The 16260-nt window shown below is 35.9% G+C and overlaps 1 protein-coding gene across 3 annotated transcripts in view; it reads right to left on the bottom strand.

The window, feature by feature from the left end:
* Positions 1 to 16260, bottom strand: part of LOC149529168 (RNA-binding (RRM/RBD/RNP motifs) family protein) — a 164034-nt gene that overhangs the window by 130026 nt on the left and 17748 nt on the right. Inside the window, exon 3 of one of the 3 annotated variants that reach the window (XM_089810470.1) lies at positions 247 to 297. The exons of 1 other annotated variant lie outside the window; for it this stretch is intronic. The gene's annotated coding sequence lies outside the window, so the exon portion shown is untranslated. Of the gene's footprint in view, positions 1 to 246; positions 298 to 600; positions 722 to 16260 lie in introns of all 3 variants that reach the window. One more of the 3 variants, XM_089810469.1, reaches the window with a different exon arrangement.

The raw sequence follows: 16260 nt of genomic DNA, 5'->3' as shown, positions 1-16260 counted from the left end.
ACAGTAACCACGTTGGAAATTAGAAATAAAACAACTTGATAAGAAGTATTTTTGTGACTAGAATTAAACCCACCAATCATGTATTATACATGACTCCAAGATCACAATAGAATAATTCTGTTCATTCAAACTCGAATGAAATTTCATGTTCCATTTAAAACCTATTTGTGCACAAAAAATCTTCATAGTCTTTTGTTGAGCATTTCTGGATATAAAAGCCAGCAAGAACAACGTTTCAAGACTTACCCAGAAAATCAGCAAAAGATAGTTCTCTGCTAAGCCTGCTACCAACAAGACCTGGTCGGGAAGTAGAATGTATTTCATTGGCTCAATAACAAAAAAATCCTATGCTATAATTTATTGTGTTAAAGGAGAAAACAAACGAGCTTTTACTAGAACTTAAAATTCTTGCGTTAGACCTGTTGGACATCCAGGTCATTCATGAAGAAGTTATCCTGTAGAGAAAGGTCTCTACTGTGATGGCCTTAGTCACAAAGTGGGCATTGCAATACATATTTACTGGCTCCTAAGCAACATTTTAGAAATTGGCAACAAAAGCCAGTAAAAAGAAACAATGCGACAGAAAATAAATGCACTTACAAACATCAAATCTTCACAAGTTTTCTGATAAATAAATTTAGGCCCATTTAAATCTCAGATCTGTGAAGGAATGATTTCATTTCCAGCCATCCTATAGTTCCCAATTCTACATTTCCAGTAACTGCATCTAAGGTAAACAATTTTATGTGTAAGATACAAAGCAAAGAGATACAATAGGTTCTATAATATCATAGCCTAGAGAATTATGAATGCAGCTAACCCTGACTCTACCATAATGTGAATAACAAGCAATGTAAGCAATGACATCATTAAAAAAAAGATGGCGTAATCAAATAGATTAAATTTTTTTTTTTCCCATATAGTAAATTACAGCTACATAAACCTGAATGAGACAGAAATTATATTAATAATGACAAAAGTTGGTCATCGGGAGTTGGATTCATATGCAGTTATGAAACTCATGAGGCCAGGATGTAGTCTAAGAAAATTTCATCAATGAAGATGACAAATGATAATAGCAATCATAAACATACCTAGAAATCTAATAACTGGAGCACAATTAGGCTGTCATCGGTCAACAAAACCAATTAAGGGTTGCATTGTGGTACCACCTATCTCATCCCTTCTTGGTGGTGACTATTATCTTTGCATTATCAATTCCATATGAAAGTTACAAAATGTACTTCACAAGTTTTGCATAAATGCCCCATATCCAAGTAGGATTGAAAGAACAATGCAAATTTGTTTGGTTAAAAAATTTCCATGCCCTAGAGGATTGAATTAGCATCACACAGTTGTATCTTGGAATGGATGCACTTAGAGTAATATCTTAAAATGGACATACTAAAATTGGAATTAAAGATGGTAAAACTCTAGGGCTACAAACCAGGCACACCAATAGCAAAAGAGTTGAGATGCAAGCCACATCATAAAAAGTTAATCATATAAATGCAACTCACAAGCAGATATAAGAAGCAACGAAAAGCAGTAATCCCACCTCAGCTAAAAGATAAGAAGACAATGTGAGAATGAAGTTCAATGAACTCTACATAACGAAGGTGTACTCTACAATTTCAGATTATTGTGGACTTTCTCTAATTTAGCTTTGGATAATCTTAAAATAAGTTGGAAAGAGATGACATCACTTCTAAACAAATTGAACATTGTATGTCTTTAAATTCTCTTTAGGAGGATATGATTTTAATCATTATCTCATAAAATTATGAATTTGTGAGCATCATAGAACCTCATTCTCAAACAAAAAGCAATCATGTCTTTGAATCACCATTCCAATCGGATTGACCAAAGGGATGGCATAATGTGTTTGAATCACCATTCCAATCGGATTGACCAAAGGGATGGCATAAAATCACAGCAATAGCTTGAAATGTCACAAAATAAGAAAAGTGACAATATTTTCTACCAATTTTACAGGTGAATGTAATCAATTCTGAGTTTCTATAACAGATTCAGCTTTGTTGTTTATGTTTGCTTCAAATTTGCATGTGTCATACAAAATTTTGATACAAATTATAACAGAGATGGAATATTTCACCGAACAAAAGATTTGCTTCTAGAGCAGATAAAAAATATATCAGATATTTGTAGGAAACAATTATTTAGCTTCAATAGTGAATCTTTACACTGTCAATGAATACCGTTATAAATAAAATGCCTGTGTTGGAAGTCACAGTGCACAAACTCCACGACACAAAAATGAAGTTGGCATGGGCTGGGGATTGATTCTCACATTCACTGGAGACTTCTTGAGTAGAACTATCCACTTACATAACCTGCTAGTGTTTGCAAAAAATGACAAGATCCTACACCACACACAAGAATCTGAACAGCAATCATTTTGTCAGATCATGTTTTCACACTGACAAACAGAACTGCAACTTGAGCCTTACTATAAATAAGAACCCAAGTTAGATTGTGGGTTCACCACAAATATTAATATTGAATATTTCCATAAGATTTCCACTCCTAACTTTATTACTCAAGACAGCAATAAGGACTTTTACATGGAGAATAAATACTTGGTATGATGGATATAATCTCACTTATTTTCGTCTTCCACTAAAAAAAGGCGAATAAAGAATCAGGCCCACAAATACGCCTTCAGAGTGGCAGCTGATACAACATTTAGAAATAAATGGCCTATTAACCTTATTTCCCAAATCAGATATAAATTATTTTTATCACTGCACATTTGTCTTTGAATTAAGAATTCACAAATTTGACCCAGATGCAGACTCCATCACAAATCCACCCGTGGAAGAGCTAGGCTTTCATCTAACATGAACTCCTGAAATGTTTTCGTCCCCAGAAATTATAGTCATTTATCAAATCCAAAGCATACCAATACATCACCGAAAATTCCCTCGTAAAGATCTTGAGGAAGCATCTAGAAGATGGGCCGACTTGGCATAAATGGAGAAATATATTTAACATTTAACAAAGTGACGTTATAATAATAATTTATTATTTTATTGTCATTTGATGAAATAAATTAATGTTATGTCATCAATTGATTTTTTTTTAATAACTTAATAAAAATCAATTTAATTAACTATCTTCTTAAAAATTGGGGAAATTACAGTCCTGGCCTGAAAATTGCTTGTCTTCGAATTATTTTATGCTGCACCACCAAGATCCCAACTAGCCATATGAATGCACCATATTATTATGAAGCGTTACCACAACCAAGCTGATTAATGGAGTTCTTATTGTTTCTTTTCGCACCACGACATTGACAAGTTCGGACTGAAAAAAGGTGTGGAGACAACTTCAATAAAGCTTCATCAGATCATCTATTCATCTGCACAAAACATGTATTCTTCACAAAACACTTATCCATCTGAACATCTTTGGCATTTCAAGTTCTTTACTTTCTGAAATTATTTTCAACTTGGCTAATATCTTCTCTTCACAGTGATAATGATGTCTTCATCATCGTCGGGCTTGTCTTTCTCTATGACTTTCATCTCCTGAATCTTTCGCATAGTTCATGCTATCATGCTGATTGTTTGATGACACAGTTTATCTTCAAGACCTTGTAAACAGTTTATCCTGAAAGGTTTCAACAATATTTTGCTGCAAAGATTTTCCAATCTTAAATTACGCACTCATTAATATAATGTAAATTTAGCATAATTCCATAAATTTGCAGGCTTTGGACATTATTTTATTGATTTTTTTGTCAACCATTTTGATATTGATTTGTTGATCTTTTTCTTGCATTTCATGTTTAAATTACAGAGCTTACTGGAATGCCAAAAGAAAAGGTGTGAATTACAAATATTGTTTCAAAATTAGATATAACCTTAAGATTTTACTTCTGCAAGCTGTCCTCTTTAAGGTGCCATGTTAAAAATTTAGAAAAGAACCTATTTTACCCCAGGTTTCTGAGACAAGGAGACGGGGGAACAGGTTTCCAAGATGGATTTTTTTTCCTTAGACCAAGGGCCGGCAGAAAGCAGCAGTGGGAACAGCCATATAAAAAATAGGGTAAGTTTAAAATACATAGAGAAATCTTCAATATTCATATAAAAACATGCTTATATAAATTACAAAACCTTAACATAAAATGTTTGTGTTCTAATATTTAACTTTAGATTTCACATGAGTGGAAATCAAACAAATTATCAAAACTGAAGCATTAATTTTATGGGACAGCCAAGGAAAATGTTTCCGGAAGTTTCCAAGTGTCTGGGACATCCAAGAAATGGAAACAGGTCAGATTTTGTCAGAAATGCATCCTCGGGTAACACAGAAAAGAACCCACCCTCAATAAGTTAAGAAATCGTAGGCACGTTTTTGTAGATAAGAGAAAGAAGAAACTTGTAAATTGTGATGAATTGTTCAAAAGAGGAAACGATGAGAAATGAATTGTGGATGTTTAGTGAAAAGAGGAGATGGTGAGAAATGAATTGTGGATGTTTAGTGAAAAGAGGTAACGGTGAGAAATGAATTGTGGATGTTTAGGAAAAGAGGTAAAGATGAGAAATGAATTATGGATGTTTAGGAAAAGATGCATTTAAAGAGATTCCAAGATGCATGAACTTTGACCATACAACTAAGTTTTGACAGCATTCCTTGAGCTAATTAATACAGCACTGTGAAATAATATATCCGAGTTACTTTTAAATTTTAACCTATACAGCACTGTGCAATAATCTTCTTTGACTGATCTATATTCATTTAACATTTCATACAGCACTGTGCAATAATATTCTCTGACTGATCTATACTCACTGAACAATTCGTACAGCACTGTGCAATAATATTGTTTGCTCAATATCCCACTGTGACAAATTATAGTCTCAAGTTGTGAAACAATGTGTATTTTACAAGGAAGAATTTAATTTATTTGAGTATTTTTGTCTCACATTGTTATCCTTTATCCTTGCAATTGCAGACTTGCAACGCCAGTTACTAGAATAAATCTTCAAATATCTTATTTATTATTCTTTTAATGATCAATATTGTGTATCTTGTAAATATTAGAATGTTGCTATTAATCTTTTATTCTTTCATTATTAGAATGTTTCTAATAATAACAATTGTTTCATAATACAAATATCGTCTTTGTAAACTATATATGAGCATCTTGCTCATTCATTAATCAATCTAATATTTTTACCAATAACCTGTTTAATATGGTATCAGAGCTAAAGTTATTTTTTCAAAAAGATTATAAATGTTTTATGAGTATTTTCCTTATGAAATGTATAGTCTTTCAAATTTAACCTGCAAATCATGATCCTTTTGGTCATGACAAGGGTTTGTTGCAGATTCTCGTGGTTTTCAAGGTTTCGAAAAGTTTGTTTGTCTTTTCAAAAACAACCTGGTAAAATCAGGACTTTGGTAAAAATGGAACCATGACCTCAACCATTTCTGATTTCTACAACTTCTAGGGCAAAATACCTTCGTATCTGCATTCTTTTTATTTTCAAACACCATTTTCATGGTCACAGCTCATTACAGACAGAAAAATTTTTATCTTTTCGTGTTTTACAAATGCGTGCGTATGGACTTGCTGGAGGTTGTTTGTGGTGTACAAGCATGTCTTCCTCCAACTGATGCCCTCTTTGATGGGCTTTCTTGCTTCCTTCTGCAAAATGCACACATTTTTTTCCCTCTACAAACATCGTTTTCTAGTGTATTTTCTGCACAGCAACCAATCTTCTTTCCCTCAGTTTCCTGGCTCAAACAACCCTATCTGAGGTCGTTTTCTTCACTACAGATGGCTCCTTCAGTAGATTCCATATTTTTTGTTGCTGCAGATAATGTTCACTGCTTCCACTGTAAGTTTTTGCACAGGAGTTTCTCTATTTGCAGACCTTCCCATAGGGCAACTAGGGATTTTACCAAAACTCTGGTTTTTTGTAAGATTCAAATTTTGATTGCAAGTTCTTGGTGGATTTTTACACAGTTTATTTGGGTATCTTCCAAAATTTTCTAGGTTATCAAAAACAATTGCCTTGGGATCCATGTCCAAAAATTTATTCTTCCATCTCGAAATCAATGCCTATTTTTTGTCTGTCTTATTCAAAACAAGATTTTCCCATGTTGATCATATTCTACCTCATTATCTGTGTTGCCATCCGGTCAACCACCTTTGACCTCAGTATTCTGCAATGGCATCTCTAACAAATATTCTGCTTCAGGGCACCCAGAAATTCAACGGCAAAAACTACAATACTTGGAAGCAACGTATGGTAACGATTTTGGAGCAAGACTAATTGTCCCGAGGAACGAGGCAAAGAGTGGGATAAATTTGATGAGCAAATTTGAGAAGTTTTCATTCTCATCAAACTTCCAATCACTAATGATCAGCTCCTGCAGGTCCCTTCTGGCAACACAGCTGCTGAAATTTGGATGCATCTCAAAGGTTTGCACGAAACCTCTGATAAAGAGTCGTGAGTTCTTTCCTAAATAACATGCTCTTCACAATCATGAAGCATAGACAAGTGTCCCTGCAGCATCATATCAATTAAATCAAGGGCATTCAAGATCAGTTGGAAGCCATTGGACACAAAATGAAAGAAGGCATGGTGGTGGTCACCATGAACAGTCTACACTATGAGCACTTTTGTGAAACTCTAAACATTGTTTCCACTCATTCTGATGTTCCATTTTCTACAGCAAGATCACTGGAAACCAAGTGTAGGGAATGATAATCATATTCGGTTCATTTCGTTCGATGGCCAGGACTGTCAGCTGAACTCAAATATATAATTTGGCCTATTCTTAGAGACCAACACAACCTGCAGTTTTGAGCTCCAACACAAACAACTCCATGGTGAAGTATCCATTCCAAACCAAACATTATCAAATAGAAGGATCTTCTTGTTAAGCAATCCCTTAGTCTTTATAAAGATCTTTCTAAAACAATATGCCTCATATGATCTTAAGAAAACAAGGGAAATCAATTTCACTATGGGTTGTCAAACCTTGCATATGGCCAGAATCTAACATTATCATCTTTTATTGTTGAGGAAACTCCTTTTGTTATCTTGAAAGTTTGATGCCTCTATCATCATATGATCATTTGTGGGCTGCAAGTCACAGGCAATTGGTCCCTCTCTACTTTCTATACTTTCTTCAATGGTAACTACTGAGTTTTCTTCTTTCAAGAATGTTTCTACTGTCTTCAGCTCTTTACTATTCTCATTCATTTCAATATCTCCATCCAACTTGTCTTTAAGACAACATTGACACTACCTCGATTTTGACAATCTTCTAGTTCATTATACATAGGAACCTGCATCTTCTACTTCAAGCCATTGCAAACTGCATCATTAAATGTATCATATCTTGCATGTATCTTTTGCCATCTCATTAACTTGTTCAGACTGTTCCTCTTCTAGGTATTTTTGGAAAACATTGGCCCTAAAAGATTGTGTTCATTAAAATCTTCTCTCTTTCAACCAAAGTTTCATCTCCATCAGAAGTTCCAGAACTTCTATCTGCACTTGACTGCTGTTTCAAGCCTCTTGGTAGCTGGCCCAGATCCTTAAATGTCTCTGTCATGTGGTTCGTAGAGGGCCTAACCTGTTTCATCTGGAAAACAAATGGTGGTGCCTCCCTCCATGTACAAGGAAGCCTGTGAACAGGCAATGGATATAGAAAAACGTCAAGAAATAAAAAGAAAGTGATGACAGTAGCGACGAAAACAGTTATGGAGAGTCGTAAACAATCCAAGCACTATGCAAAGACATGATGCAGATGATGAAGGAAATGAAGGGGGAAAAGAAGTCAAAGAGAGCAAAGAACTATGGAGCACAAAATGCAAAAATGAATGGCATACAAGAGGCAATTGTCCAAAAAATATTGTTCTGTGATATCTGTCAAGTGATGGGACACTACCTGAAAAAGTGCATGTACAATCTGAACGTAAAGAGTACACAAGTACTCCTAAATACCGAACAAGCAACCCCACCCACCACACCCCATGAACCACAACTACCAATGCCTCCCCACAAGGCTATTGGAACAATAGACGTGGAAGCAATAATAACAACAACAATAACACACCACAAAGCCACATCCAGTACGATGCAAAAGGATGCGCAATGATACAATGCAGAAGATGTAGTGTGTCGGGCAACTTCATACAAGAATGAAGAAGCCAGCAAAATGGCGAAGGCATGTTGTGTAGGTGGTGTGGGCCAAGGAACCATGAAGATATTGACTGCCCGAAAGGGAAGGCCATGATCATGTTGGACGTCACAAAACTGGAGGAGGGAGTGATGGTGATTACCAAACTCCAAGCAAAGAAAGCCATGTAACTAAAACCTTGGACTGAAAAGGAGAGACTTAAGGAGGCAAGAAGAGAGATACATTTGGCAATGGAGAAGAGCACAGACAAACTCACGAGGCCACAAACACCCCAGTATGGTCAGAATCACAAGCCAACATCATAAAACACATGGTGCAGGCCACTGTACCAGTAAGGGCAGAAGATGTACAGAAAACGTTATCCCAATTAAGGGCAGCAATCTCCAGCATGAAGGATAATAATAACAGCGCAAAGAAGGGCAAGGAAATGGAAGGAGATGTTGAAGGAGATGTGGAAGGAGATGTTGATGCGAGTTTTGTATCACTTACATAACATATTAGCAATTGAACATTTGACACGAAGTATCAAACATACAATTCCTCTCTTGAAAAGTTAATGCTCATGAGACATGAGTATAACTCCATTGTTCCTTACACCGTTGGATACTCGCTCAGTTTTATTGATGTGATTTGCTGGTAATCACGTAGGCGGCCTTACGCTATTCATTCAAGGATGACTTGGACTTTGGTGGAATGAAGGTGATGATGATGGGTTTGTGAAATGTGTGGAGGCAGATAATGTTGATGGTGGCGATGATGGAGAATGTGTCTGCCAAGGATAATGTTGATGGGAAAGCAATGGTTGTGGAAGGTGAATGGATGTGTTCTAATGCTTGACCTACTCCTTCTAACTTCCCTCTCTAAGCTTTGACTACCCAGCTACTCACTATTCTACTCCTACTCCTATGAATGGAAGGTTAGCAAATGGTCGGGGATCGCACCTAATGAGAGCTGACCAGCAGCCTCACTTCCACAGGTGCAATGATTCTAAGGAAAAATAAACTAGTTGACCACACAAAGCTTCCCAACCAGCCGCTAGGATGCTAGTGGCCTAGTATTGATCCCTATCAAACATTTACCAATGCTACCCTACAACTATCCATCTACTTTAACTTCACTTAAACAACTTCAAATGCAATTTGCTTCAACAACTTGAAAGAAAATCTAAGTGGAAGTAGAAAACATGCAATAACACCCAATGTTCTTGATCAACATGCCAATCGCAACAATGAAAAAGAGAGCAAATTTGGTATTATTTTCGCAACAATTTCTCCGACCCTTTACAAATGAGAGCAAATGGCCTTTTATAGGGGCCAGAAATACAATGGACGGTGTAGATCAAAACAAGATCAACGATCCGGATTGGATCCTCAAAACCCTAATTAGGGTTGCCATCCCATCAGCCAATGAGAAGCTGCCACCTCATCAATGGACCAATGAAAAAAAAGTGCAAAAAGTGGCAACCAATGAGAAGGCACCGAGATGGTGGCCAATCAAAAATAGACACTTGTCCTATTCTAGAAGAAAGGGAAATTGCCACTTGGGCTTACATCAAACAATCTTCTAATATAAATCTTCCCTTTTTCTTTCATTTTCTTAGCTAAGGCAATGAACTTAGCTAGCCTTTCATTAACTTCTCCCATAGGAGGACAGGGTGTGTGCTTCGCCTTGAGTTCTGTTGTCTTCGCCACGTTGTTCGCTACTTGTAGTATCTTTTCGTGATCCTTCTCATATTCTTTTGCAAATCCAATAAAAGTGCTAAGAGAGGAAAGGGTGCCCAAATGTTTTTTTTCTTGATAGCAACCTTTCCCAACTCATCCAATCTCGATCCAAAATCTATTTCATTGACATCCTCTTCTTTGATATCCTCAAAATCAAGTGCCACGCCGTTGTCACTCATCATGGTCACAGTGGAAGTGTCAATGCCTAGGCCGTGATGTGCAACTGCCATTTGTATATCCTTTTACTGCACCGCCATTGGTATTGGTTATTCGCCTCATTTTCGAGAAGAAGGGAGTTTTGGGCATCATATCCTCTTTGTCTTTCTTAGTGTTCGCCCGCTTGGGATTCTTACTTGCACTATCATCCTCCATGCTCGTCGCCCTATTACGGGATGGTAGAGTGGTGGACCAAAAGGCAAGAAGAACCAAGCGGAGCAATCCTTAGACTAGAACGAAAGATGGATATCAGCTTAAGGGGGATTGTCCTTCCTTCAGTCTGTCCCTCATCTATATCATGTCCACTATACAGATATTGGTGTCAGTTATTCCCTTCATTTTCGAGAAGGAAGTATTGGGCATCATATCCTCTTTGTCTTTCTTAGTGTTCACCCGCTTGGGATTCTTACTTGCACCATCATCCTCCATGCTCGTCACCCTATTACAGGATGGTAGAGTGGTGGACCAAAAGGCAAGAAGAACCAAGCGGAGCAATCCTTAGACTAGAACGAAAGATGGATGTTAGCTTAAGCACTCCTTGCAACTCTAGATGATGAAAATTCACCTTAACCGATAAACTTACAGCAACTTTTCGGAACCTAGGATATGACTTTCAAGTAGTTCAAATCCCTTGCAAATCAAGAATTTACCATGCAATTCACCTCCAAATAAAATTACCCAACCTAGGGCAAAAATTGCAGCCTCTTGAAAAAATCAGAATTTTATCTTCCACAAATTTCGGCTCCCACAAAATTCGGCCCCCACAAAATTTGGCTCCCACAAATTTCGCCCAAGTCTGGAAAAAATCTGCTCCTCCACAAATTCGCCCACATGGAGAGGAAGAAATGATTTGTGAAAATGAGATGGGGAGGAGACTCCTTTTATAGCCAATTTTCTTTCTCCATAAGGCTGGCTTACATGGTCTAGGAGAAAACAAAAAACAAAAATTAAATTCAAGTTAAGGCCCACAATTAAATACTTAGCTCAATAAAATTAATTTTGCCAAAAGAAAAATGCACTTTTAAATTTACCAATTAGCTCCAATTGCAAAATGAAATTAAATGGCCTTGAGGGTGTTAAATATTTCCATTTAATGAGGGTTTAGTAATTAATACGTCATTAAATTTGGATTTTGGCTAAACAAAAGCCATTTTTTCAATATTAAATTACTAAATTCATTAAAAAGTTAATATTTTTCAAGGCAATTAATCCAATTAAAGCCAATTTTTTGCAATTTTCTACCAAATTCATTTTGCCAAGCTAAAAATTAAAAAATTAAAATTGCATTGAGAACTAAAAATCGATTTTTTGCAATTTTCCTCACTTCAACAAAATTTAAAAAATTTCACCAAAGAAAAATTTGAGATTTTCCAAAAACTTAAGTCTAAAAAATTTCTCTTTTGAAAATTATCCAAATTTACAGAGTTAAAACTAAATTTTCAAAAGAAAACGTCTAAGTACAAATTTCACAACTTTATCCTGTCAAGTTAAAATTAACTTAGAAAATTATTTGGCCTAGGGATAAAATTGATAGCTCTGGAAAATCAAGTTAAGAAAACCGGGTGAAAATAAGCTAAGCCTCCCATATCTGTTCTGAAGGTGCCAAGGCATAACATTTTCAAAACTCAAAAATTTTGAGCAATCCAAAAATTTGCCAAGGCGATTAGAAAAAAGGGAGTCCCCAAAAATTTTGGGGTGATGGTGTGAAAACCTCACAACAAGGACTTACTTCACGAAGGGGCCCCCAACCTCCAAATCCGATGTTGTTTACAGTTGGGATACGAAGGACCCCTGCCATAGTAGAAATGGACATCATGGATCATAAGCTCATTAATAACATCGTAGATTAATGCTCTAGAGTAAACATACGCCCCGAAGAGACATGAAAGGCTTTGGGAAAACCAACATTATGCTCACCAACCTTCCATTTGGTAGGTGCAAACCAACATGGCATAAAGCCACTTGGACATTAATAGCCAAGAAAGTAACCATAAAAACACAACAATTCTTCTTACATTTTGTAGTCATCATCCTAGAAAAGAAGGGATACAATGCCCTACTTGGCAGAGAATGGTTGATCACAGCAAAGTCCAACCATAACTAGAAGAACACGATATCCATTGAAAGCAGAGGAAGACAATATGTCATTGACTTGCAGAGCAAAAAGGTAAGTCAAGAATTTGCATCAAACTCAAAGCTAATCCTAGTGGGGGATGACTGGGACCCTGTACTAAAAGTAGTTGCATTCAAAATCTTTCTAAAAAACAAAGATGTATTTGTTAAAAAGTGAAGTCCACCAAGATAACTAAGATGGGTGGACTAAATCAGTTATGCAATAAAAACAACTCTTGATATCCATAGAAAGATCACCACACACAATAACACTAGATTCGTTAACTAGGGAGACCCTTGATCAAAGGGAAAACCCCATTGAGGATGACCCTCATCAAATGATGTACTAATATATAATGTCCTTGTAAGAGGATGGACCCAGTTAAGAGTCAATGAAATACATTCAATACATATCAGTGCCTGTTAGGAGATTTCAACCCTGTTAGAAGATGTGGAAGGCAGAAGGACCCACTATCCAAACAGCTTCAGGGAAAAACCACTGAACTCACTATCCAACCGGCCTTAGTATTATCTTTCTCAAAATAATACAAGTATACAATTGTCCTCAGCAACTTCTTTACCAAATATAGTCTCTTTGTTCCCTCACCATGCCTCATCTACACCAAATACTTCTCTAATCAAAAGATACTAAATATCAAGTTCACCGGATCTCACATACAAGTTCACATACTCGCATTTCACAAATATTCGCACAATGCAAACTCCACCTCAAGGTAAACATCTTTTCTTTATACCAAGTCCTAAAACAAATTATTAAGTCGACCTTGAGGCATTCCCAATTTACAATAATAATATAGGACCATCTTAAGATCTTACATTTACACATTTCATTACAATATTACAACCTTTCACAATTACAAAGAAAATATCGACTCACAGTGTTTATAACTCTTCGCTCGTTCCTCATCTAGATGTGTGTGTGTGATCGCAACATCTTCATCATGTCTTCTACCTCTATCCAAGTCCGTATAACCAGATTTTATCTCAATTAGGAGATACAATCCAAACACTAGTAATTACTAAACAGGAACTCTATCTAAACATTATCTTCAATAAGTCTTGAATAACTCGCCACTATCTTCATATTTTTGCATGTGCTTTTAACCATAGCATTACAACACTTTGTAGAACATCATACCAAGTCCGCATAAGCTCAACTTCATTCTCGCGAAACCAATCTTTGTCTATTGCGCTATCTGTCTCGTAGGATAACAAGTATGTGGACATCAATGACAAACTCTGTCATGAATGAAACACAAAACCTTTGAATTATGTCTCCAACAATGCTAGGATACTCCCCCATAGGAATATCATCAACATTCATGCTAACAATCTCCCCCCTTTGGCATTGATGGCAACATAGATGAAAAGCATCCAAGTTCCATGAATACCAAATGTTTCGGTTGCATTTGCTCCCCATTCATGTTGTCCATGAATGTCCACTATAACCAACATGCATAAGGAAGGTGTTAACCCATTGACATCAATATATATCTCTCCCAAACATACATATAAAAAGATGTTCTTCATGTAATACTCTCCCCCATTGACATCAATGACAAAGGTATCATTAGGTCAATTCATTACATAAGATAAAGAATAAGCTCGTGTCCAAAGGCACTGTTAAATACCAATTACCAAGAGTCTTTCGTGACTTAGCTCAAATACAAATACTCCCCCATAGAGGAAGCAGCAAGCATCTAGTCTAGACAAAGAATATTGCTATGTTACCACTAAACTGATGCAATCTTGGCATCAACTACTCAAAATTAGGCTGGGGCATAACCCCAAGCATATCTCTCAAGTACTCAAAATATCCTTCGGCAAAGGTTTTGTAAATATATCTGCTATCTACTCTTTTGTACTGACATACTCCAATCTAATCTCTCTCTCTCAAAAAGTCGTACTTAATAGATATATGCTTTGTCTTATAATGTAAAACTAAATTCTTTGACATACTCATTGTACTAGATTCTTTGTTTCATCCAAATGATTTGATTATAATTGTTTGGTGCTGCTACATACTTTGCTTTTGTTATACTTTGTGAAATACAATCCAGTTTCTTGCTTAGCCAAGAAACGAATCTTCCTCTCAAGAAAAATGCTCCACCACTTGCACTTCTTTTGTAATCCACACTGCCTACCTGATCTGCATCGATGTATGCACATAAAGTAAAGTCATTTGGTATGTCATAGCATAATCCAAAAGCAAGTGTACCCTTCAAATATCTGAAAATTCTTTTCACTTTACATAATGTGATTCTTTAGGATCAGCTTGAAATCTCCACATAATACCAACTGCATTAGCCATCGGGTCCAATGTGTGTTAGATATTGCAAGCCTCCAATCATAGACCTATACTTTTTTTGTTCAATGGTAGGTGTTCCATCTTCGCTACACAACTAACATCCAGTTATCATAGGCATTCCAACATGTTTACAACTTTTTGAACCAAATCTTTCAGATACTTAGCTTGAGATATGAAGATACCATCTTTTTTCTGAACAATTTGTAATCCCAAGAAATAATTCATCTCAACAATCATACTCATTTCAAATTCTTTCTTCATCTCTGCTACAAATGCCTCACTTGATTCATCATCACCTCCAAAGATCATATGATCCACAAATACTTCAACAATTAGTAAGCCATTGTCAATCTCCTTCAAATACAAATTACTATTAGTATTACCTTTAGCAAATCCTAATTGTGACAAATACTTATCCAATCTCGCATACTAGGCTCTAGGCGCTTGTTTCAATCCAAACAATGCTTTCTTCAACTTAAAACCATATCTTCTTCCTCGGTCAAAGGAAAACCTTTAGGCTACTCAATGTATACTTCTTCTAGTTCACCATTAAAAAATGTCGATTTGACATCTATTTGATACACTTTGATTTCTTGGTAGTTGCATATGCCAAAAACATTCTAATTGCTTCTATTCTAGCAATAGGTGCAAATGTTTCCTCATAACCAATACCTTCTTGCTATGAATAACCTTTACATACAAGTCATGTTTTGTTTCTCACAACCTCACCTTGTTCATTCATCTTATCTCTAAATACCAACTTAGTGCCAATAACATTCTTATCTTTAGGTCTACAAACCAATTCCCAAGTGTTATTCTTTTCATCGATCTAATCTAGTTCTTCTTTCATAGTTTTAATCCAAAAGTCATATGTACTAGCTTCATCAGCACTTTTAGGTTCAACTTGAGAAATCAAACACAATTCTTCATTTACCCTATTCCTTGTCATGACTCCTTTATCTTTGCTTCCAATGATCTAATCAGCAGGGTGATTCTTTATCAAATTCTTTTTAAGTGTTACTAGTTGAACAATGATTTCTGCTCTAGGCTCAGTCCTAGGTTCTCTTTGTTCTACTACTTGTATCTCATTCTGCAGATCAGTGTCAATCTCATAAAACAATTCAACATTCTCTGTATAAGTCCTTGTATTAGTTTCTTAATCAAAATTATCATCAAGTATTCTTTCCTAAATTCTAAACTTCTCATCCACTCTAACATTTGCACTTTCAACAATATTCTTAGTTCTCTGATTAAAACATATGAAAGCTTTGCTTTTCAATGAATAACCAAGAAACATAGCTTTGCTTTTCAATGAATAACCAAGAAACATACCTTCATCACTCCTTAAATCAAACTTTCCAATATCATCATCCCTTTTAATGTAACATTTACTTCCAAAGATTCTGAAATATTTAACTGATGGTGCATGTCCAAACCAAAGATCATAGGGGATCTTACCAGTACCTTGTCTGATTTGTACTCTCTTGATAGTGCATATTGTTGTATTTCCAGCTTCTCTCCAAAATATCTTCACCACATTATTCTCAAACACCATAGCTCTTGTTGTTTTTGTTACAGATATGTTTCTCCATCTGCTATACCATCTTGTTCAGGTGTCTTAGGGGTTGAAAGATGCCTTTTAGTGTCATTTCCTTCACAATAATTGTTAAACTTGTTTGAAGTAAACTTTCCCCC

Source organism: Cupressus sempervirens, chromosome 11, assembly GCF_028749045.1.
Source record: "Cupressus sempervirens isolate cs-2001-9-10 chromosome 11, ASM2874904v1, whole genome shotgun sequence".
Taxonomy (NCBI): domain Eukaryota; kingdom Viridiplantae; phylum Streptophyta; class Pinopsida; order Cupressales; family Cupressaceae; genus Cupressus; species Cupressus sempervirens.
Note: the sequence above shows the minus strand (reverse complement) of the source record. Positions and strands in the feature narration are given on the sequence as shown.